The sequence below is a fragment of the Neofelis nebulosa genome, chromosome 6 (assembly GCF_028018385.1).
Source record: "Neofelis nebulosa isolate mNeoNeb1 chromosome 6, mNeoNeb1.pri, whole genome shotgun sequence".
Lineage (NCBI taxonomy): Eukaryota > Metazoa > Chordata > Mammalia > Carnivora > Felidae > Neofelis > Neofelis nebulosa.
In genome coordinates, this window is record NC_080787.1 from 78,157,816 (window position 1) to 78,182,073 (window position 24,258).

The following is a 24,258-nucleotide window of genomic DNA, read 5'->3' on the forward strand; positions in this document are numbered from 1 at the left end:
AATAAAATTCGTCTTTCAAGCAAGAAATAATCAAATCACCTCAACGAGTATTTTAAATCTTTCATTTACCTGAAACTAACCTAACAGGGAGTCTTTTCCATGAAAAAAGGTGCTTGAGACGGTACATTTGGAATTCAAGATTTTTATCATTGTGAGCATCACTCACAGTTCTTCTAGATATTAAAAATGCATTGCCTACAAGTTGACAAATTTGGTGGTTACTATGAACAGGATTCTTAGACCACAAAGAATAGGAAATAAACAATACAAGTGACTGACTACTTGAAGTGAGTTGAACAGGCATATTATCTGTTATTAAGAGACTAAATAAAGAGATGTTAATAGCACTAGGGAGCTTTCTTTGTTGTTGTTGTTGTTGTTTTTAATGCTAGGAAAAAAGTTAGCATCCAAAGACTGTGAGGCATAATTATTTCAGATAATTTCCATGAACCTGAAACAAGGTAAAAGACCACATTATTTGCCTTACCACTTTGCCAAAACAAACCAGGGAATGTGACATCTTTGGAGAGTCCTGTCCAACCTAGCATTCAACCTAGCATCTATTCATATTTTTGTTATGTCCAATAAAATCATAATAATAGCCAATCTGCCTGGTGCTATGATCCCATTAGGTCTTGCAACCTCAGCAGAGCCAGCTTAAGTCTACTAATCAGACCAAACAGCTGTTTTAACAGTTGGGTTTCTCCAAAATTAAGATATTCTATTCCTGACTGTGCCTAGCAACTCAACTGTTGAAACAGCTGCTCCAGCTGAAGAGGTAAAACCAAGTGTACATACAGTCTTCTTCCATTTGCAATGGCTATGAGATTCTTTCAGAATAGAAATTCCTAAACTTAAGTTCATGTTGACATTTCCTATCTGTTTAAAGTTTTATACTTGTATTGCCTCTATCTCTGACCTTCAGCCAATATTTCTGCCATCATCATCTCTCTTGGTGTTTGCCCTTTGTCTCCTTCATACTCTAAACCATAATTACCCGCTGGTGGTTCTGTACTTCCCTCCTTAGAAATCTCATCTGTGTGCTTTACACTCTTACTCTTCTCTCTATTGTCTCAGAAGAAGTATTTTTACTTCCTATGAAACAGAGATGGTAACTGAGGAGTCCTTAGACTCCACTAAGTGATATATTATTTCCAGTGACTTAATTAACTGTTGAAGTAAGGACCGTTGAAAAATTTTTTTAAGTGCTCTCTGGCTAAATTTTTGGTCACTTTATAAATGTCTTCAAAATTCTGGACTTGTCACCACGATCTCATTCAGATGTCTGTTCAATTGTTTAATACTCTCTAGCAGAGAAACCTTTTCGCCAAAAATTTATATTATCAATAATGCAATAATGAGTATATACTTTGTCCATCTCTCTACTCAACCTTTCTATCCAGGCATTCATCCATTTTTCTACCACCTTCTTATCTTAAAATTTCTGCCAGCTGGCCTGGACATACCCAGACTAAATGGACTCTGATAAACAAAGTCTGCAAAAGATCTTGACCCTGATTTTGTAACATTTGCTCGCTGTCCCCTCATAATGTCCTCACTCCTTTAAATTATACTGCATTACAGATAATTTAAAATCCTGGCTCCCAGGGTCTAAGAACAGATTTACTGCAGGACCCGGACTCATCAAACCAGAACAAACCTACAAAGACGCTGAACACGTTTCAAAATTACAAATTTTTTCCTGCAGCAGCTCCAGCTCTTCCGCTAGGTTACGTACAGAGTGATTCTGGCACATTAATCTTAGAAACAACCTCTGCTTCATGCCCCGCTTCTCAGCGGGGGAGGGTGGAAGTCAAAGATACACTACAGCAAGTGCAGATACCATAAATGAAAAGGTGCTCACAGACCTTGTGCCAGGCAGCACTGTCCTGGGGCAACTCGACTCCAAGGGAGACACTGGAGTGCTCTGAGAAACTGAGTGCATCCCGGGCTTCCGGGATGGAAGTCATTTTTATATGTCATGTCAAACCTTAAATTACCAGCATGGTAAAGCTGATTTTTTTTAATTAAAGGAGACTTTGAAATACTGGCTCTGCTCTCACTATCCCATTACCATAAAGCCAGTGCCACACTAGCCCCAAAGTTTCCTAACTTTGTTTTTGAGTCAGTCTGCACAACAGTATCCATTCTTCCAGCTTACAGTATTGTTAAGATCAGTTTTGCTTTACAGGGCTAAACATAGAAAAGTTTTCATTTTTAATAAGAGCTTAGATAAATAACCTTAAATCCCAAAGGACCTCGTTAAAGCAGCCTCATAAAAGTTTTACACTTGCATATGAGTTTGAAAAAAGAAAATGTCTACCTAGCAGTTTGAGCTCCTGCTGACTTCTCTAGCCTTGGGGAAGTTATTGTTGAAATTCATATGTCTTGCTATTTCTGATGATTTAAAGCAGTCTATTATGATAAATCACCATGAAGTACACCAAATGAAAGACACTGTTCAAACAAAAATCTCAATTTTAAATACACAAAATACACACAATGCACTCATCCGTATGTTTAAATAGCATTAAGGTTCTTATATATTACTCATCTAACCACATATTTTATCCTCAGAGCCTAGGATGCAAAAACATATTTTGTACCAGGTGATCTATTTTCCCTTTCTTTTTTTAGGAGGTCATTTCAACACATCTTGACTCTACTCTGGAGAATTAAAGTCCATGCAGGAAAGTTCCAACAAAATTGGAAACTAAATCAGTTGGAATAACAAGAACATAAGTAATGGGCAATGTTAACATTTCATCATATTCCTCACAGGACCTGGGAAGATCAAGACGGACACAGTATATTTAAAAGGTGAGAGGATGACTGAAAACAGAACAGAATCTTAAATGTTCAAACAATAAAACACTAGAGATGGCTCTTTAAAACTGTCTCAGTACACAGCACATCATCTTGCAATATAGTAAGTGCCTAATTAATATTTGCTAAGTGAACTTAAATCAGCTTATAGATCATTTTCTGCCATTTTATCCCATTAAAGGACAATCATCATTAGTGCTTTGCAGGCCTTGGAATCACTGATGAGGAGTCTTTACCCAACTCTGAAAATTTGGTAGATTTCAATGATAGAACTTTAGAGCAATAATGGACTTGAGAGGAATTAAGCCCCTCTGCAATATTACTAACATGTGATTATATGGTCTTTGTTGAAAAACTCAAGTAACAGGGAGACTCATTGCAAAGCAGTACTTTAAATGGGTGTGAAATCTACTCTTCAGAATCTGAGACTTTCAGAAAATATCTGACAACATCGAACACTTTCTCCTGATTTTTCTTTAAGCTAAACATTCCCCATTTCCTCTAACAGGAAATATTCCCCATTTCCTAAACATTCCATTTTTATGACCATTTATTTAAAAAGCCCTACCATAATCTTCATTGGTGTATAGGATCTTATATGTTACGAACTTTTTACATGTATCAGTTCATTCAGTCTTCACAAGAACAGTGTAAAATGGGGTTTCATTAGACCCATTTTACAGAGAAGCAAACTTAAGTTCAAGAGGTTAAATAACATGCAGATGGTGTCACTAAAGAACCAAGACTCAGATCAGTACCTCTGATTCCAAGTGTTTTCCATTATACTCTTTAACCTCAGTCTTTTTAGCTGTAAAACGGGGGTAATGATATTTGCCCTTTGAGCCTCAAATGTTTCTTGGGAATATCAAATGAGAATATATGAACAAAACCATAAAAAGCAGGTTTTTATTGCTAATATCATTCATATGCAGATAATCTGTGCTCTTTCAAGTATTTAATTTATGAATAGAAGTCCAAATCACAACAATGAAAATGTCACTGTTCTTTGCTTCCAGAATTCAAAGCATATGGCAACTAAATGATCCAGGAGTATAACAAGACTAACCCCTAAAAAGACATGGGAAAGTCACTCATCCTTTGGAGTTCAAAATTCAATTAAGAAAGGACTTTCCTAGAAAAAATTATTTAATTTTTGCCTGTTATAAATGCTTAGTAATCTGCCAGCTTTGTAAATTATATTACACTATGTTATGGATTTTTGTGGATTAGCTTGGAAATTTATTTGACATTTGTAACACAATTCTATGAGGAACATTGTTCTAGTTCCAGGAAAGAAACTTTAGAACATACCCATTTGTAAGGCGAGAAGAGCTTTTTTTCCCTTTGCAAAGGCCTATTAATGGTTTTCCAAGGCATAACAGGATATTTTTAAATAATTATTTTAGTCTTATTTTTCAAGGGGAATAAAGTAGTAGTGTATATTCTAGATCTAGGTAATGGAGAACTGACTTTCAATTCATCTTATCAAGTATTGCTGCAAAAACACCACAATAAGATGAAGATTTCCTTCATTTAATTGTTTTATAGAAGGATGGACTGATAAGCAAAGAAGCAGAAACCTATAATAAACTACCTGTTTCTCAATGAAAATCATTTAACATAAATTTTAAAAAGTGTTTTGTCAAAAATTTGAAAGATACACAAAAGTAGAGAGAATAGCATAATAAACACCCATATCCCCATCACCCAATTTCAATAGTATCAACTCATGGCTAACCTTGCTTCAGCTGTATTCCCCACCAAGTACCCTCAACCCCTGAATTTTTTTTTAAATTTTTTTTTTAACGTTTATTTATTTTTGAGACAGAGAGAGACAGAGTATGAACGGGGGAGGGGCAGAGAGACAGGGAGACACAGAATTGGAAACAGGCTCCAGGCTCTGAGCCATCAGCCCAGAGCCCGACGCGGGGCTCGAACTTACCGACCGTGAGATCGTGACCTGAGCCGAAGTCGGACGCTTAACCGACTGAGCCACCCAGGTGCCCCAACCCCTGAATTTTTAAAAAAGCAAATTCTACAAATACTATCATGTTATCTGTAAATATTTCAATTGTACTCCGAATTAAAAAAAAAAAAATATCCACAATCATACTACCAAAAAAAAATTAACAGTAACTCTTCAATGCCATCAAATATTCACATGTCCTCAACTATTTTAAAACTTTTTTTTTCAGTTTGTTTAAATTGAGATCCATTTAAGTTCCATAGATTCTCCTTCTGTTTGTCTTTTTCCCCCCACTTTGCTAATTTTTCATTGGAAACCAGGTTGTTTGTCTTGTAGTGTTTCTCAGTCTGAATTTTGCTAATTACAAGGTGATGGCATAATGTAATATGCTCCTCTCTTCTGAATTTCCTGCAAGCTGAGAGCTGGATCTAGAGACATGATCAGATTTGATACATTGGGGAAGATTACTTCATAGATAAGGTTATATACTTCTGTCAAGAGACATATAATCAACCCTACTCTCTTTGTCTTTCTTATTGTGATGTTTCCAAGTTCTATGATTTCATGATGGGTCAGGAAATGGTGATATCCCAATTCTAGGATTTCTTTTTGATTGATCAGCTGGAATGTTTCTATAAAAAGAAACTTCCCTTCATCACCATCTATTACTTTGAGGTATGGTTTAAAGAAGAAAGGCAGGATAAATGCTCAATTTTCCCCCTTTATCATCTAGTTTTCAAAATAATGAGATGGCTCACTAGCATCTTTAAATGGTAATAACAAATGAAATGTCTTTGATTTTTTTTTAGTAGTTTAAGAACTTAGGGATCTAAACATATTTATTATTTTATTATTAAGTTATTTCCTTACTGATACTCAAATCAATCCATCCTTACCTAGCGGGGGGTGGGGGGGGGGTTAAGTATTCAAGTTGTGTCCTCAGTCTTTTTGATACGAGTGATAATGTTTGACAACTTATTCTTGGTTAAAACAAGATATTACAAGTTCTTCTTGTACTCTGCTTGTACAGACCTGCAATCACCCACTTCTGGATGGAATCCTTCTTGCTGTTAGTGGGAAATGGCATTTAGAAACCAAACAATTGGTTTGGGTTTGCAGACCACTGGGTGGTCAAATGCATTGTCACTGGGTTAGTCAAATGTTTTTAGGCCTTTTTCAGTGAAGAAAGCTAAAAACTATTCTTTTTTAAGATTAAAATAAATCATGTTTTGTTTTAATATTCTATTTCAAACCCAGGACTACAGTTTTACTTAACCTCAACAATCTTGCAATCCTTTTCCCATCCTCAAACTCCTAGTTTTCATTACTTGTTTGATTCATCCTAAGATGCTCATACAATAGTCTCAGTGTGTCATTACCACATTATGACCAATAGTATGATTACTGAAGAGATTTTAAGATTTTTTCAAAGGTTTTTTTTTTGTTTTTGGTGTTTGTTTGTTTGTTTGTTTGTTTTGATCATTAGGATTTATCCCAAGAAAGATGTACAGCCCAATTACTATGTTTTAGTCTCCTGGAGCACTTTCTCTTTATGCATTTATACTATATATGCACTTACATTCCTTCTTTCTTTTTAAATGTTTATTTATTTATTTAGAGAGAGAGAGAGAGAGAGAGAGGGAGAGAGAGGGAGGGAGGGAGGGAGGGAGGGCACAGCAGGGGAGGAGCAGAGAGAGCGAATCTCAAGCAGGCTCTGCATTGTCAGCGCAGAAGCCCAATGCGGGGCTCAAACCCACAACAGACTGTGAGATTCTGACCTAAACTGAAACCAAGAGTCGGATGCTTAACCAACTGAACCACCCAGGTGCACCTTGCATTCTTTTTAAATTTCCTTTAGATTTTTAGGGATGGCTTTTAAAAATTGTATTCTGCCTTATAACTAAGTAAAATATATACCTGTCCCAAAGACAGATTGATAAAATCAGGTAAATTTTTAAAAGTGTAATTTCTATTTTTGTTCTGCTCATCTCTACTTTTCCTCTTTTTATATGCCATTTAAATTTTATGTTTTATCCTTTGGTTTTTTAAATACAAGCAAATACATTCATATTCTAACCATTCTTGAATAAACAATTACACACTATATACATTTCTTAATTTTTTTTTAATGTTTACTTATTTTTGACAAAGAGAGAGACAGAGAGAGGGAGGGAGAGAAAGAGAGAGAATGAGCAGGGAAGGGGCAGAGACAGACAGAGACACAGAATCCAAAGCAGGCTCCAGGCTCTAAGCAGTCAGCACAAAGCCTGATGCGGGGCTTGAACTCACGAGCCATGAGATTATGACCTGAGCTGAAGTCAGATGCTTAACCAACTGAGTCACCCAGGCGCCCCACACTATATACATTTCTTCATCAAAAATTTTTCTCACTTTCTTGACATATTTTTCTTAACTTTGCCACAATATTGTCAATAATTTTTTTTTGGAAATTTTTTTAAAGTTTATTTATTTTGAGAGAGAGAGTGAGCAGGGAAGGGGCAGAGAGAGAGGGAGACTCTCAATCAGGCTCCGCACTGTGAGCAGAGTCTGACACAGGGCGTGATGTCACAAAACTGTTAAGATCATGACCTGAGCCGAAATCAAGAGTCAGACGCTTAACTGAGGGAGTTACCCAGGCGCCCCAGTACTTGTCATTACTTTCTACAATTGTATGGATCTTAATTGCAAGAATGCCTCAAAATTTAACTAGTCCCCACTGATGGACATTTGAGTTGTTTCTTTGTTTCATTCATTCATTCACTCATGTTACTGACCATGCAAATACCTGTACTACTAAACTGAACAGTCTTGTGTGTGTTCGTCCTTTCATTTTTGACCAATGTGCCTTTGAAATAAATTCCAGAAGTGAGACAGCTTCATCAAAAGGTAAGTGCACTTGTAATTTTGCCACATTCCCTTCTAGAAGGATTGTATCATTTTGTGTTCCCAGTATTGTACCAGACTTCCCATTTCTGCACAGTTTCATCAGAAGAGTATGTCGTCAATCTTCTGGATTTTTGTCAATAAAATCTAATACAATGTTTTATTTTGCACTTCTTTTATTAACAGTGAGATTGTACATCTTTTCCTGTGTTTAAGAGTTCTCTGAATTTCTTTTCCTATGAAATATCTGTGCATATCTGTAGTCCATTTTTCTACAGGGTTGTTAGCTTTTTTCCTCTGTAGATTTTCATACATGAGGTTTATCAGGCTTTGTCTGTGATTGAATTTACAGAGTTTTCATAGTTATTCTTGTTTTTTTGTTGAACAAAAGTATTTTATTTTTTATGTACTCAAATTCATCACTCTCTCCTTACTGCTTTTAGACTTTGAGACATAGAAAAATTTTTCTCACTCTAAGGTGATGAAAGAATTCACCCCTATTTTCTTTTTATACTTATGTGGTTCCCTTTTTTAAAACCTCTGATCCACTTAGAATGTGTTCTAGTGTGTTATGGGAAGATTGAAATCTTAGTTTTTCCTTGTGTGTGTATCCTATTATCCCAACACTATTATAAAGTCTACATTTCCACACTAACTTGTGAGACCACCTTTATTATACATTCTATTTCTACATGAGATCAGGTCTATTTCTACTGAATTCCAATGGTCTGTCTATCGAAATTGAAAATAACGTAATTGAAATTGAATTTGAAATTGAAAATAACGTTATTGAAAATAACGTAAATGTCCACTGAAAGGTTAATCAATAAATAAGTTGTGGTATATTCTGATAAAGGAATATTTACAGCAATTAAAATAAATGAATGAACTACAAGTATCAACATGAAAAAAACCTTTAAAAAAACCTCAAGTGAAAAAAGCAAGTTGAGAAAGAGTAAATACAACATGATACCATCTACATGGTATTTAAAAACATGTAAATTCATAGCATATAATCTTAATATTTATATTTAGCAAAAGTATAAAAATACACATAGTAAAAGTATGCATGGCAATGAAAAACACCAAATTTCAAATACCACGTTTCTTCTGGGGAAGGACAAAAGGGGATGGATTCAGTGGATAGAAGCTTCAACTATTTTAATGTCTTATTTTTAAAAATTATCTACCTATTGGGGCGCCTGGGTGGCGCAGTCGGTTAAGCGTCCGACTTCAGCCAGGTCACGATCTCGCGGTCCGTGAGTTCGAGCCCCGCGTCAGGCTCTGGGCTGATGGCTCGGAGCCTGGAGCCTGTTTCCGATTCTGTGTCTCCCTCTCTCTCTGCCCCTCCCCCGTTCATGCTCTGTCTCTCTCTGTCCCAAAAATAAATAAAAAATGTTGAAAAAAAAAATTTAAAAAAAAAAAAAAAAAATTATCTACCTATCTATGTATGTATCTATCAATCTATCACAAATATGGTAATACGGTAATATGGTAAGGTTTATTAAAGACAGGGAAGAAAATGGGGATTTATTATTCTCTAACTTTTCTATAAATTCAAAACAGTTCATAAAAAAGGTGATTATATAGATTAGACTGATTAGATTATAAATTTGATCAGAACTCTTAGGAAATTAGCTAAAGTGCTTTGAGAGACTGGCCCCCTCACTGAAGTATGAGATGTGAGAAAACAAATACTTTCACTGACATAACCAACAATATAGACAGAACTGTTCAACAATGAGCCTTGAATACAGATACATGACTAGGTCAATTGTTCTTCCCTGCTGAGGACATTAGCCAGTGTTCACAAGAGGTCTACAGGAGTGTATACTGGATACAGGGCTTAAGGAGGGGCACCTGGGCAGACACAGCCAGCAGAAATAAGACGAAATGATTGCATAAAAACCCTGAATCATCTACTATGTGTCATTTCCTTTCTTGACAGTTTCTAAACTAGATATTCATAAAGATTGAGAAATGTCTTCTATATTTAAAGATAAACACTTAGCACACTGGAACCAAAAGTATAAAGCAAAACCAGCTGTTGCCAGGAAACTAACTGCAAAAAAACAAAATGGAAGACCAGAAGTTCCAGGATTAAGAATACTAGGGGCGCCTGGGTGGCTCAGTCGGTTAAGCGTCCGACTTCGGCTCAGGTCATGATCTCGCGGTCCATGAGTTCGAGCCCCGTGTCGGGCTCTGTGCTGACAGCTCAGAGCCTGGAGCCTGTTTCGGATTCTGTGTCTCCCTCTCTCTCTGACCTTCCCCCACTCATGCTCTGTCTCTGTCTGTCTCAAAAATGAATAAACGTTAAAAAAAAAAAAAATTAAAAAAAAAAAAAGAATACTAAAGCAAATATCACTTTTATCTGGAAGGATCAATTCATAACTTTTAGTGGCAAGAGAGTTCACAACACTACACAAAATAGAATTCAAAAGGAAACACCCAAATCTCACCCTCAAGCACCTTATTTCAAAATAACGTATGTACCATTTATAGATCAGGTTTATGAAATCTTTGGGTAGAAAAGTAACATATCAAGTCATCTGGACAAATACAGAGGAAGAAGCAAGAGCTCCTTTAGAGTAAGAAATTACACAGGCCTCTCCCACTTATGCCCTTTATGGCTAAAGAGCCTTGTTAGCAGTTCAAGGCGCTGGTGTGTTCACCTCTGATCCAGCATCATTAACCCATGCCCTCTGTTCTACAAATCTCATTTCTCCAGGAGACTGCCCAGATAGCCACTTCTTCCTCAGACCTGGACAGTAATTACTCCTATGGGGCTTGAAGAGTCAATGTTAATGTATTACTTACCTGTAAGACAGGCTGATGTAGTACATTCACTCATCAGTTAGAAACATGAATTTTAGCTACCACTTTATGGCACAAGAACACCAACCTCATTTCAGTATTGAAAAGTAAAGGTCAGCAAACTTCTTCAGAAAGGGTCAGACAATAAGTATTTTAGGCTTGTTGGACATCTGTCACAACTACTCAACTCTGCTGCTGTAGGGCAAAAGCAGCCATAAACAATGTTTATACAAATAGGCGTGGCTGTTTCAATAAAGTTTTATTTACAAAAGCAAAGGAGTTGGGTGAGGAGTGCATCTGGACTTGTCCTGCTGGCTATAGTTTGCCCACCCCTGATCTAAAGCAATCAAGCACACTTTGGAAAGAGAACTGTCTCACATGACCATGTTAGTTGTTTTCACTTTTTAAAGCTCCATTCATCACCTCACGCCAGTCAGAGTGGCCAAAATGAACAAATCAGGAGACTATAGATGCTGGAGACGATGTGGACAAACGGGAACCCTCTTGCACTGTTGGTGGGAATGCAAATTGGTGCAGCCGCTCTGGAAAGCAGTGTGGAGATTCCTCAGAAAATTAAAAATAGACCTACCCTATGACCCAGCAATAGCACTGCTAGGAATTTACCCAAGGGATACAGAAGTGCTGATGCATAGGGGCACTTGTACCCCAATGTTTATAGCAGCACTCTCAACAATAGCCAAATTATGGAAAGAGCCTAAATGTCCATCAACTGATGAATGGATAAAGAAATTGTGGTTTATATACACAATGGAATACTACATGGCAATGAGAAAGAATGAAATATGGCCTTTTGTAGCAACATGGATGGAACTGGAGAGTGTGATGCTAAGTGAAATAAGCCATACAGAGAAAGACAGATACCATATGGTTTCACTCTTATGTGGATCCTGAGAAACTTAACAGAAACCCATGGGGGAGGGGAAGAAAAAAAAAAAAAAAAAGAGGTTAGAGTGGGAGAGAGCCAAAGCATAAGAGACTGTTAAAAACTGAGAACACACTGAGGGTTGATGGGGGGTGGGAGGGAGGGGAGGGTGGGTGATGGGTAGTGAGGAGGGCACCTTTTGGGATGAGCACTGGGTGTTGTATGGAAACCAATTTGACAATAAACTTCATATATTGAAAAAAACTTAAAAAAGGAAAAAAAATTAAAAAAAAAATAAAGCTCCATTCATTCCAGTCTTCATCAGCAAATACACATCAATTACTTATATATAAGAGATGTTTCCCACAATGAAATCTTTCTACTTCTCTGGCCCTCACTGCTCTATTTCCTCTGAATAAAAACAGATTTGTAGCCTTTCAGAGATTAAGAGCTCTGTTTAGAAGCTAATGCAAGCGTTGAATACTTGCCACAAAAATGCACATACACCACACATAATTTTTTATGCAATTTCATGGGATTCACAGACACCCTGAAATGTGCTGGAAGTGAGGGCAAAATGTCTAAGAACTCCAGGTTTCTGTCTTATCTCTTTGAGTTAGTTATCTACTGCTACTAATAACTACCCCCAAATTGGGCAGCTTAAAACAACAATCATCTGACAATTTCTGTGGGACAGGAATCTAGAAACAACTTAGCAAGGTGTCTCTGGTTCAGGCTCTCTCATGGGGCTGTAATCAAGATGTCAGCAGGGGCTGCAGTCATCTGAAGGCTGGGCTGGGGCCCCAGTATCCGCATACTGACAGCTGGATCCCCTGAGAGTGAGTGAGACACACAACCAAAAGGAATCCACTGTGCCTTTTATGACCTACTCTCAGAATTTACACTTTGTCACATCCACTTTGTTCTATACATTAGAAGTGTTTCACTAGGTCCAGCCCACACCCAAGAGCCAGGGGAATTAAGCTCTACCTCTTAAAGGGAGGAAGAAAGAATTTGTGGGCATATTTTAAAACCATCACACATCTCCATGTAACCCAGTGATACCAAGAAGGTAGGATTCTATTTAATCTGCCGGTAATACCTCAGTGTTCCTAGCTTATCAAATAAATACCTGGCACTGATTCATTAATACACTGAGTTAGGCAGGGATCAGGTAGTTTTTCATAATAATCCTGTGAATTTGGTAGCATACCACTTTTAGAAGTATCTAAATAAAATCTTTATTTAGCTTTCACAAATCAATTAAACTATAAAATGAAGAATGGATGGTGATTCCTGAGCTATGCTGCCATGGCTTAAGCAAATCTTCTTCCCCCCAAAATTTTGGATTAGGGAGATTTATATAAGAAGGTAAAAAGGACAAATTTTGTTGATAAGAAAGAGCTATCACTTTGAAAATTAAAAAAAAAAAAAAAAAAAAACAGCATAGCAATCCCTAGCTAATTAAGATTTACCTTCCAAAATGGCTAAACAAAAACTATCATCCCCTGAGCACTTCCTGAATTCCCAACTTTTGGAATTTTCCCTTCAGGTTTTTCACCAAGGCTTTGATTATCTATAAACCTGCCAAGCACATAGCCCCAGGAGGTAGAGCTGCCAGGCATAATCAATATGGTCGGAGAGAGGTAGATGTACATGTCACATTAGCATTAATTAGTGTCACCTGCAAATGTCCCAAGTGCATCAATAAAAAATTAAGATCTTCATGTAAAAAAAAAAAAGCCCTAGGTTAAAAATTTTCCATTAATTTTTCTTCACTTTCAATTGATTTCAGTGCAAATATGCGCAGAGTTTATATAAATATTCCAAGATGTCAAATAAGCCCTCCAACATTTATAGGTCATGTCTCCAAGGTACAGAAATGGGATCTGTAGTTAGTCTGTGTCTGTAAAAACATCTGCATTCTTTAAGGGAAGGCAAAGTAGGAGAAACCGAATTTTCCAATGGAAGTATGAAACTGGAAGCAGGAAGATAGCTTTGGGACAGTTGGTTACCTCTACACCTTTTCTCCTCCTTACCAGACATGGGCACTATGGTGAATTAACACTCGATGATACATGTATACTTGCGTAACAGCTCCAGTAGTTGTAATTCCTCATAGGCCAGCTTACTCCTAGTTACAATCCAGGGAGCCTAGCACATGGACAGAGTCCAATATGAGTGGCTCATGTATATATTGATGCTTTTGGGCATATTTTATATTATGAACCATTCCAGAGATTTGAGTCCTTTAGTAAAAACTAACTTTGCCTTTTGGGTATTTTCCGTGCAGTCACCAGAACATACAATACATATACTAGATTAATACCACATATACATTAATCCCATTCCTAGATATATGTTCTACAAAAGCAAGAGATTCATTGTTTTCATTCACTAATGTGTACCTATCACCTGACACATCACTTGAATGCATGAACAAACACATAAATAAACAAATCTTCTACCTTACCTGTATGTACAGTAGGGCAAGGCTGTCATGAATATGTTAGCAAAATACAATTCATTCTTTGAGTGGTTTAAAACATATTAAATTTTTAAAAATTTTTTTTAATGTTTTATTTATTTTTGAGACAGAGAGAGACAGAGCATGAACGGGGGAAGGGCAGAGAGAGAGGGAGACACAGAATCGGAAGCAGGCTCCAGGCTCCAAGCCATCAGCCCAGAGCCCGACGCGGGGCTCGAACTCACAGACCGCAAGATCGTGACCTGAGCTGAAGTCGGCCGCCTAACCGACTGAGCCACCCAGGCGCCCCAAAACATATTAAATTTAAAATTGTAAATAAATATAAATTCTTTTATGAATTCCCTTCCCTTGGTATATAAACACTCTTGGAAATCATCAACATGTGACTCTCTTCTTTCAGTCTATTCCCCTTGCTGGATGTAACCAAGCTATACTTGACATACACTGACACCTACTGGCTGATGGAAAATGTGTTCTGTGTGCATATATACATTCTACAATCTTTCTTTCTTAAATTCTTATTTTCCAACTTCAATTCATGTAATATCAGAAAGTCTCTCTACATTCACTTTGCTCCATTGATATACAGGATTCTGTGCAATTTTTCAAAGGTATATTCTTTGGACCTGGTGTTCCCATGAAAAAGGGTTCCATGATCACCTAAGATTCCTAAGTGCTAAGTGTTATGTTTTCCTCTTAACAATTCACATTGAACTTTGGACTATTAAGGTGCTGAGCAGCATAGCAGTAAAGATGCTTATATAAAATTTCACTGAGCCCACTGAGTCACAAATTTGTTTAATAACAAAAATGATAACAATAATAAGCAACCATTATTGCATAGTAAGAATCTCAGTATTATTTGACTATGGCATCCTTTTTTGCTCCCACAAAAACCTATTAATATCTTTATTAATCATTTGGGAAATGCACCCTGCAATTTCCTATCTTTTCTCAGGATGTCTCTTTTTCAACCTCCTGCCCCCATTATCCTTCCCTCCCTTAATTCTCAGATCAAATGCTACCTTCTCTATGAAATTTTTCTTAATTAGAATTAATGAGAAAGCCATTTGTTTATGTCTGTCATAGGACAGAGCATGCATACCTTCTAGAGCTTTTATGTAACTTGTTAGTTTCCAAGATTAAACACTGAAACTCTGGAAGTAAAAATTCTGTCTCATCTATATTTTTATCTTCTATATCTCTAAGCAGAAAGTTTTACACACAGGAAGCCTAAGTGAACGTCTGTTGAACTGAGACTAAGTACTGCATGCATTAAATACTTGCAGCAAGAGAAAACTAACCTTCGGTTTATAAGACAAACTAAACACAACAGAGCTTGTGATCACACTGTTTAAAATGCTTATAAATGTTCCATTCAGTTAAGTATACTTACCCCAAAAGATGAGGAAATTAAGGCCCAGATTGGAGGTTATCACTTTACCTGGCAATGTAGCTAGTCAATGGAAAATCTGGAACGAGATTCCATGTCTAACTCCAATCCCATACTCTTCCCATTTTAAAATGTCAAATGTACTCCTACAACTTCTAAGTGCCCCAAATGTTTCAGGTCATCTCAATATCAAATGCCCTAACAATTACCCCCAATTACAAATAGGGGAATCACTTCTGTGACTGACTTACTTCAGAGTGAAGTCCCATACCAGATATGATTATTAAATTTAAGAAATACATTTCCACAAATGAATCATGAAGCCCTATGCCCAATTTCTTCAATTAGAAGATAACACAGTCACTTTAATCTTTCTAGGTTCACACTACTCTTACAGAACACATTTGCTGAATTATATGTAAAGTGCACTAATAATTTGCATGTATCTATAACTATGTGAAGAACTGTTTGGGTAGGAATTTTGCTAAGGACAAGGTATTTCCAGATAATCTCCTACCCTAAAGTTCTGTTTTCACCGCAGTTGTTTTTTTAAACACAGACCAAGAGTTTCATCAAAGAGGTAAAAAGTGGCTGGTAAGACAACGTGGATCTGGAGGTTTTACAATGACTAAGCCTGTAACCCTGCACTGGGAAAAGAATAGGGTGAATATACAAGTAGCTATTGGAATTAGGTCCAAAGAAGCCCAGGGAAAGCAAATCGGGTAGGAGACCTAAATGAAAACTCAATGTGGAGAAGGCTGAAAAAACCAAGTATCTGCAAAGGAGCTGAGCATGTGAGGCAAATGTGGAAAAGAGAAGGAAGGAGGTCAGCCCAAGATGCGTTAACATGGGTAGGAGCCATTTGTGAGTGCATGGTGTAAAAATAGATTAAGATGGGCTTGGGAGCAGCCAATTAAGACTGGCGTTTGCAACTAGCAGGGAAAAAGAGAAGACATTGAAATTAGGTTTAGAGGCAGAAGCCGAGTTTAGGCTTCATTAGGTAGGTAAAAAGAGTGGATTAGTTAATCTTACTTGGGGGCTAACAGGAAAGAGGTTTGATGGTATCAATCTGAAGAGTCCAAAAGCAGCACTTAGTAAATAAATAAATCCATTTACGTGAGTATGTGTGTGTGTGTGTGTGTGTGTGTGTCTGTGTGTGTGTGTTTGGCTTTTACAGGCAGTGTTTTTTGATGGTACTGTGAGTACTGACATAAGGACATAGCTAAAGGTTTTGAAGACAGACCTGTCTTTGAATCCTAAATCTATTACATCTTAGCTGTGCCTCATTGGGCAAGTAACCTCAATTTCTAGGACTTGTTCTAACCACAGCACTTTGACACATGTTATAAGGATTCAGTGGTACAATGTATTAAAAAGCTTAGAACAAGTCTGATACATAGTAAAGTCTTGAAAATAGTTAATATTTTGTTAGATCATTAAAACCACTATACTTATCCTTATATCTTTAAAGACATAAAGAGAAGGGGATTTATAGGAAGCTTACAAAAAAGAATAGACAGATACGCAGAAAACAACAAAAAAAAATTACTCCCAAGGAGAAGAAAAGTAGAAATGACAATCTATAGTCTCTATATAAACCTTATTTGAACCCAGACACTTCTATTCAGAAAACTCAACTATGCCCGAATAACTTTTCAGAGTTAACTTGAACAACCTAGCACATAAAATGTCAGCTGTGCCTCCCAACCTCCCCCTTTTGGCCTTATTGATTTAGAAACAAACTCCGTGATAAAATTAGCAAGGTTAAGTCACTTCACCAGTAAAGATATCATTATTTTATGTAGCTAAAAGGAGAAAAATTATGGAAATAAGAGGTGCTAAGAAAATAAGAGTTAAAAAAAATCTAGAAACCCACAGGGCTTAGAATAAATTTTTATATATTTATCTTTATATAATTCCCTAGGATGTAAGGAATAGTTTATTAGCCATGCACAATAGGAGAAAAAAAATTATAGGTCTCTAATGAAGACCTTACACATGTAAGAATACTTATAAACAAAAATATCAATTTCCATATCAATCCTTCTCTTACAGAAATACCACAAAAATAATATGGACATTGGTTGAAATAGAAAGCTTAGAGTTCTGTGGGTAATTATAAACTCTTAAACACAATGAACTATGTATGACATGCACAGATGAATGATTTGAGAAGCTGGAGAATGCCATTCTGATTGGACATGACAGAGGATGTGGCAGGCATAGGACAAAGCAGGACTAATGAGGTTAAAACAGAGCCAGGCTGTAGAAGACCTCACATACTAATCCAAGGAGATAAAGACTTTGGATAGGCAGAAGGAAGCAGAGGAGTGATACGACTGGGGATGGCCAGGCTGGCTGCAGAAGGTAAACTGGATTAGAGAGTTCTGACAGGCTGAAGAGACACACATAACCTCCACACAAAGAATAGTAATACCTGAACTAGGTTGGTAACAATGCTGAAGAGAACAAAAATAATACACATGAAGAAGATTTTGAAAGAACACTGGACATGACCTCCTAACTGGTTGCAAGTAGGGGAATTAGGAGACAATTAATGGCCAACTTCAGGATTTGAGCCTGGGTGACTGGGAAAATCAAGATGCCACTGATAGATACAAATGGAAGGAAAACATACGCTCTCCAGGAACGTTAATGAATTTCTTCTACGTTACACATATTGAATATAAGAAGCCAGTGGGACATCGGGCAGAGACAACCTAGAGACAAAACAGAGATGTAAGCAAAGAACTTAAGTGAAAGGCAGGTCTGAAAATGTAGACTTGAAAGTTTTTCCTCAACAGAAATTAGAGTTTCTACAATGAGAGCAGATGGGCTTTAGCAAAAGGGAAAACGAAGTCAGGGACATGGTTTCAGGCTACAGGAAAAAGAAATGGCAAAGGAAGAAGAGAAGAGGTCAAAACAAAGGAAAGGAAAGAGACCAAAGAAGCCCGAAGAAAACCAAAAGAAGGCCAAGACAAATGCTTTGAAGAATAAATGGTGAATAAAAATGAATGCTAAGGATTGAGAAAAAGCACATGATTTCGCTTACCAGATGACCCACTTGAGATCTGTGGATCATTAGCTTCAATAAATAATTGAAGTAAAAACATAAGTGGACATGTTAGAAAGAAGACCTCTTTAAACATGATCCAAAAGTAAAAGGCCGCCAATTCCAATTTTAATTTTGATACGATTGGATTATGACAGGGTCGTAATAATATGAACAGGCTATTCCCAAAAGAGAAAATTCAAATGGATGGTAAACATAAATACAGATGTTCAACCAAAGTAAGGAAAACACATATTTAAAAAAGATGCAGTTGTATCAGATTGACCAAAATTAATAAACCTGATGGTATCAAACACTGGAATAGGTATGAGGAGAAGGGTAAAAGGGCTGACTAGAATAGTCCCTAGGAGAACAACAATATCTATTAAAATTTCAAATACCAGTAGTAAGGACCACTCCCACTCTCCAATAAAAAGAATCAGAGCTCCTTGTTATGGCAGATTCTAGAGATGGAGCAGTGAAAATATGAATCTGGAGCATTTTACAGCACCAGAAAGGAAAAGGGTGATCAAAATTGAAAAATATGGAGGCATGTCAAAGGGATCCAGGAGCCATCCTAAAAGAGCTCTCAATGGCCAAAACTAGAAAAATTTGAGCAAAAAAAATAAATCAATAAGCATGTAAATAACAAAATATATAACATAGTATTGGATTATAACCCAAGGTATAAAATAAATATACATGAGTCCATCAGATAAAAATAATCTAATAAAGGGTGGCTCAGTTGGTTGAGCGACTAACTTCAGCTCAGGCCATGATCTCACGGTTTGTGAGTTCAAGCCCCGCATCGGGCTCTGTGCTGACAGCTCAGAGCCTGGAGCCTGCTTTGGATTTGTGTCTCCCTCTCTCTCTGCCCCTCCCCCACTCATGCTCTGCCTCTCTCTGTCTCAGAAATAAACATTAAAAAAAAATAATTGAATAAGTAAATAAAAGAAACAAATCTTCCTCATGTAAAAATTCCAAATAATATATATAGATAGCACTATAATATACATAGACAGCACTATATATAATATATATAGATAGCACCTCTTTATCAGGAGATGAGGCTAAACTTTCCCCCTCCTCTTTGAGTGTCGGCTGGACTCAGTGACTTAATTCCAAAGAACAGAATGTGGAAAAGGAAAAACAGTCACTTCACAGTGAAAAAACTGGCCAACATCACCTAGCCAAGTGATCATGGTGAACATCACCAGTGATGGCTGTGGATATTCTGTACCTCCTGATATAACATGAGGATATTCTTTCCCAAACCCATCATCTCAGTCCAATCAAATGTATCAACTAAACCCAAAGTAAAAGACAGTTAAGAAAATATTTAATCAGTCCTTCTGAAAAATATGAAATTGTTCAAGACCAGAAGAGACAAAGGATACAAAATGAATTAATGCAATGCAGTATCACAGACTGGATCCTGGAATAAAAAAAGAACGTTACGGATTTCAAGCTGTACTACAAAGCTGTAATCATCAAGACAGTATGGTACTAGCATAAAAACAGATGCTCAGATCAATGGAACAGAATAGAGAACCCAGAAATGGACCCCCAAACATATGGCCAACTAATCTTTTTTTTTTTTTTTTTTTTTTTTTTTTTGGTCTTTTTTTTATTTATTTATTTTTTTTAATATATGAAATTTACTGTCAAATTGGTTTCCATACAACACCCACTGCTCATCCCAAAAGGTGCCCTCCTCAATACCCATCACCCACCCTGCCCTCCCTCCCACCCCCCATCAACCCTCAGTTTGTTCTCAGTTTTTAACAGTCTCTTATGCTTTGGCTCTCTCCCACTCTAACCTCTTTTTTTTTTTTTTTCCCTTCCCCTCCCCCATGGGTTTCTGTTACGTTTCTCAGGATCCACATAAGAGTGAAACCATATGGTATCTGTCTTTCTCTGTATGGCTTATTTCACTTAGCATCACACTCTCCAGTTCCATCCACGTTGCTACAAAAGGCCATATTTCATTTTTTCTCATTGCCACGTAATATTCCATTGTGTATATAAACCACAATTTCTTTATCCATTCATCAGTTGATGGACATTTAGGCTCTTTCCATAATTTGGCTATTGTTGAGAGTGCTGCTATAAACATTGGGGTACAAGTGCCCCTATGCATCAGTACTCCTGTATCCCTTGGATAAATTCCTAGCAGTGCTATTGCTGGGTCATAGGGTAGGTCTATTTTTAATTTTCTGAGGAACCTCCACACTGCTTTCCAGAGCGGCTGCACCAATTTGCATTCCCACCAACAGTGCAAGAGGGTTCCCATTTCTCCACATCCTCTCCAGCATCTATAGTCTCCTGATTTCTTCATTTTGGCCACTCTGACTGGCGTGAGGTGGTATCTGAGTGTGGTTTTGATTTGTATTTCCCTGATGAGGAGCGACGTTGAACATCTTTTCATGTGCCTGTTGGCCATCCGGATGTCTTCTTTAGAGAAGTGTCTATTCATGTTTTCTGCCCATTTCTTCACTGGGTTATTTGTTTTTCGGGTGTGGAGTTTGATGAGCTCTTTATAGATTTTGGATACTAGCCCTTTGTCCGATGTGTCATTTGCAAATATCTTTTCCCATTCCGTTGGTTGCCTTTTAGTTTTGTTGGTTGTTTCCTTTGCTGTGCAGAAGCTTTTTATCTTCATAAGGTCCCAGTAATTCACTTTTGCTTTTAATTCCCTTGCCTTTGGGGATGTGCCGAGTAAGAGATTGCTACGGCTGAGGTCAGAGAGGTCTTTTCCTGCTTTCTCCTCTAAGGTTTTGATGGTTTCCTGTCTCACATTCAGGTCCTTTATCCATTTTGAGTTTATTTTTGTGAATGGTGTGAGAAAGTGGTCTAGTTTCAACCTTCTGCATGTTGCTGTCCAGTTCTCCCAGCACCATTTGTTAAAGAGACTGTCTTTTTTCCATTGGATGTTCTTTCCTGCTTTGTCAAAAATGAGTTGGCCATACGTTTGTGGGTCTAGTTCTGGGGTTTCTATTCGATTCCATTGGTCTATGTGTCTGTTTTTATGCCAATACCATGCTGTCTTGATGATGACAGCTTTGTAGTAGAGGCTAAAGTCTGGGATTGTGATGCCTCCTGCTTTGGTCTTCTTCTTCAAAATTACTTTGGCTATTCGGGGCCTTTTGTGGTTCCATATGAATTTTAGGATGGCTTGTTCTAGTTTCAAGAAGAATGCTGGTGCAATTTTGATTGGGATTGCATTGAATGTGTAGATAGCTTTGGGTAGTATTGACATTTTGACAATATTTATTCTTCCAATCCATGAGCAGGGAATGTCTTTCCATTTCTTTATATCTTCTTCAATTACCTGCATAAGCTTTCTATAGTTTTCAGCATACAGATCTTTTACATCTTTGGTTAGATTTATTCCTAGGTATTTTATGCTTCTTTGTGCAATTGTGAATGGGATTAGTTTCTTTATTTGTCTTTCTGTGGCTTCATTGTTAGTGTATAAGAATGCAACTGATTTCTGTACATTGATTTTGTATCCTGCAACTTTGCTGAATTCATGTATCAGTTCTAGCAGACTTTTGGTGGAGTCTATCGGATTTTCCATGTATAATATCATGTCATCTGCAAAAAGCGAAAGCTTGACTTCATCTTTGCCAATTTGGATGCCTTTGATTTCCTTTTGTTGTCTGATTGCTGATGCTAGAACTTCCAGCACTATATTAAACAACAGCGGTGAGAGTGGGCATCCCTGTCGTGTTCCTGATCTCAGGGAAAAAGCTCTCAGTTTTTCCCCATTGAGGATGATGTTAGCTGTGGGCTTTTCATAAATGGCTTTTATGATCTTTAAGTATGTTCCTTCTATCCCGACTTTCTCAAGGGTTTTTATTAAGAAAGGGTGCTGGATTTTGTCAAAGGCCTTTTCTGCATCGATTGACAGGATCATATGGTTCTTCTCTTTTTTTTTGTTAATGTGATGTATCACGTTGATCGATTTGCGAATGTTGAACCAGCCCTGCATCCCAGGAATGAATCCCACTTGATCATGGTGAATAATCCTTTCTATATGCTGTTGAATTCGATTTGCTAGTATCTTATTGAGAATTTTTGCATCCATATTCATCAGGGATATTGGCCTGTAGTTCTCTTTTTTTACTGGGTCTCTGTCTGGTTTAGGAATCAAAGTAATACTGGCTTCATAGAATGAGTCTGGAAGTTTTCCTTCCCTTTCTATTTCTTGGAATAGCTTGAGAAGGATAGGTATTATCTCTGCTTTAAATGTCTGGTAGAACTCCCCTGGGAAGCCATCTGGTCCTGGACTCTTATTTGTTGGGAGATTTTTGATAACCGATTCAATTTCTTCGCTGGTTATGGGTCTGTTCAAGCTTTCTATTTCCTCCTGATTGAGTTTTGGAAGAGTGTGGGTGTTTAGGAATTTGTCCATTTCTTCAAGGTTGTCCAATTTGTTGGCATATAATTTTTCATAGTATTCCCTGATAATTGTTTGTATCTCTGAGGGATTGGTTGTAATATTTCCATTTTCATTCATGATTTTATCTATTTGGGTCATCTCCCTTTTCTTTTTGAGAAGCCTGGCTAGAGGTTTGTCAATTTTGTTTATTTTTTCAAAAAACCAACTCTTGGTTTCGTTGATCTGCTCTACAGTTTTTTTAGATTCTATATTATTTATTTCTGCTCTGATCTTTATGATTTCTCTTCTTCTGCTGGGTTTAGGCTGCCTTTGCTGTTCTGCTTCTATTTCCTTTAGGTGTGCTGTTAGATTTTGTATTTGGGATTTTTCTTGTTTCTTGAGATAGGCCTGGATTGCAATGTATTTTCCTCTCAGGACTGCCTTCGCTGCATCCCAAAGCGTTTGGATTGTTGTATTTTCATTTTCGTTTGTTTCCATATATTTTTTAATTTCTTCTCTAATTGCCTGGTTGACCCACTCATTCGTTAGTAGGGTGTTCTTTAACCTCCATGCTTTTGGAGGTTTTCCAGACTTTTTCCTGTGGTTGATTTCAAGCTTCATAGCATTGTGGTCTGAAAGTATGCATGGTATAATTTCAATTCTTGTAAACTTATGAAGGGCTGTTTTGTGACCCAGTATATGATCTATTTTGGAGAATGTTCCATGTGCACTCGAGAAGAAAGTATATTCTGTTGCTTTGGGATGCAGAGTTCTAAATATATCTGTCAAGTCCATCTGATCCAATGTATCATTCAGGGCCCTTGTTTCTTTATTGACTGTGTGTCTAGATGATCTATCCATTTCTGTAAGTGGGGTGTTAAAGTCCCCTGCAATGACCACATTCTTATCAATAAGGTTGCTTATGTTTATGAGTAACTGTTTTATATATCTGGGGGCTCCGGTATTTGGCGCATAGACATTTATAATTGTTAGCTCTTCCTGATGGATAGACCCTGTAATTATTATATAATGCCCTTCTTCATCTCTTGTTACAGCCTTTAATTTAAAGTCTAGTTTGTCTGATATAAGTATGGCTACTCCAGCTTTCTTTTGGCTTCCAGTAGCATGATAAATAGTTCTCCATCCCCTCACTCTCAATCTAAAGGTGTCCTCAGATCTCAAATGAGTCTCTTGTAGACAGCAAATAGATGGGTCTTGTTTTTTTATCCATTCTGATACCCTATGTCTTTTGGTTGGTGCATTTAATCCATTTACATTCAGTGTTATTATAGAAAGATACGGGTTTAGAGTCATTGTGATGTCTGTATGTTTTATGCTTGTAGTGATGTCTCTGGTACTTTGTCTCACAGGATCCCCCTTAGGATCTCTTGTAGGGCTGGTTTCGTGGTGACAAATTCCTTCAGTTTTTGTTTGTTTGGGAAGACCTTTATCTCTCCTTCTATTCTAAATGACAGACTTGCTGGATAAAGGATTCTCGGCTGCATATTTTTTCTGTTTAGCACACTGAAGATATCGTGCCAAGCCTTTCTGGCCTGCCAAGTTTCAAAG

General features: G+C 37.2%; 1 protein-coding gene and 1 long non-coding RNA gene across 9 annotated transcripts in view; one reads left to right on the top strand and one right to left on the bottom strand.

Annotated features, from left to right (window-relative positions):
• The window catches only part of UBE3D (ubiquitin protein ligase E3D), a 248,345-nt gene that overhangs the window by 160,608 nt on the left and 63,479 nt on the right, over positions 1-24,258 (bottom strand). The gene's annotated exons all lie outside the window — the stretch shown is intronic.
• The window catches only part of LOC131514500 (uncharacterized), a 31,955-nt gene continuing 20,020 nt past the window's right edge, over positions 12,324-24,258 (top strand). The window contains exon 1 of the long non-coding RNA XR_009263099.1: positions 12,324-12,444. This is a non-coding gene — a long non-coding RNA (uncharacterized LOC131514500). The remainder of the gene's footprint in view (positions 12,445-24,258) is intronic.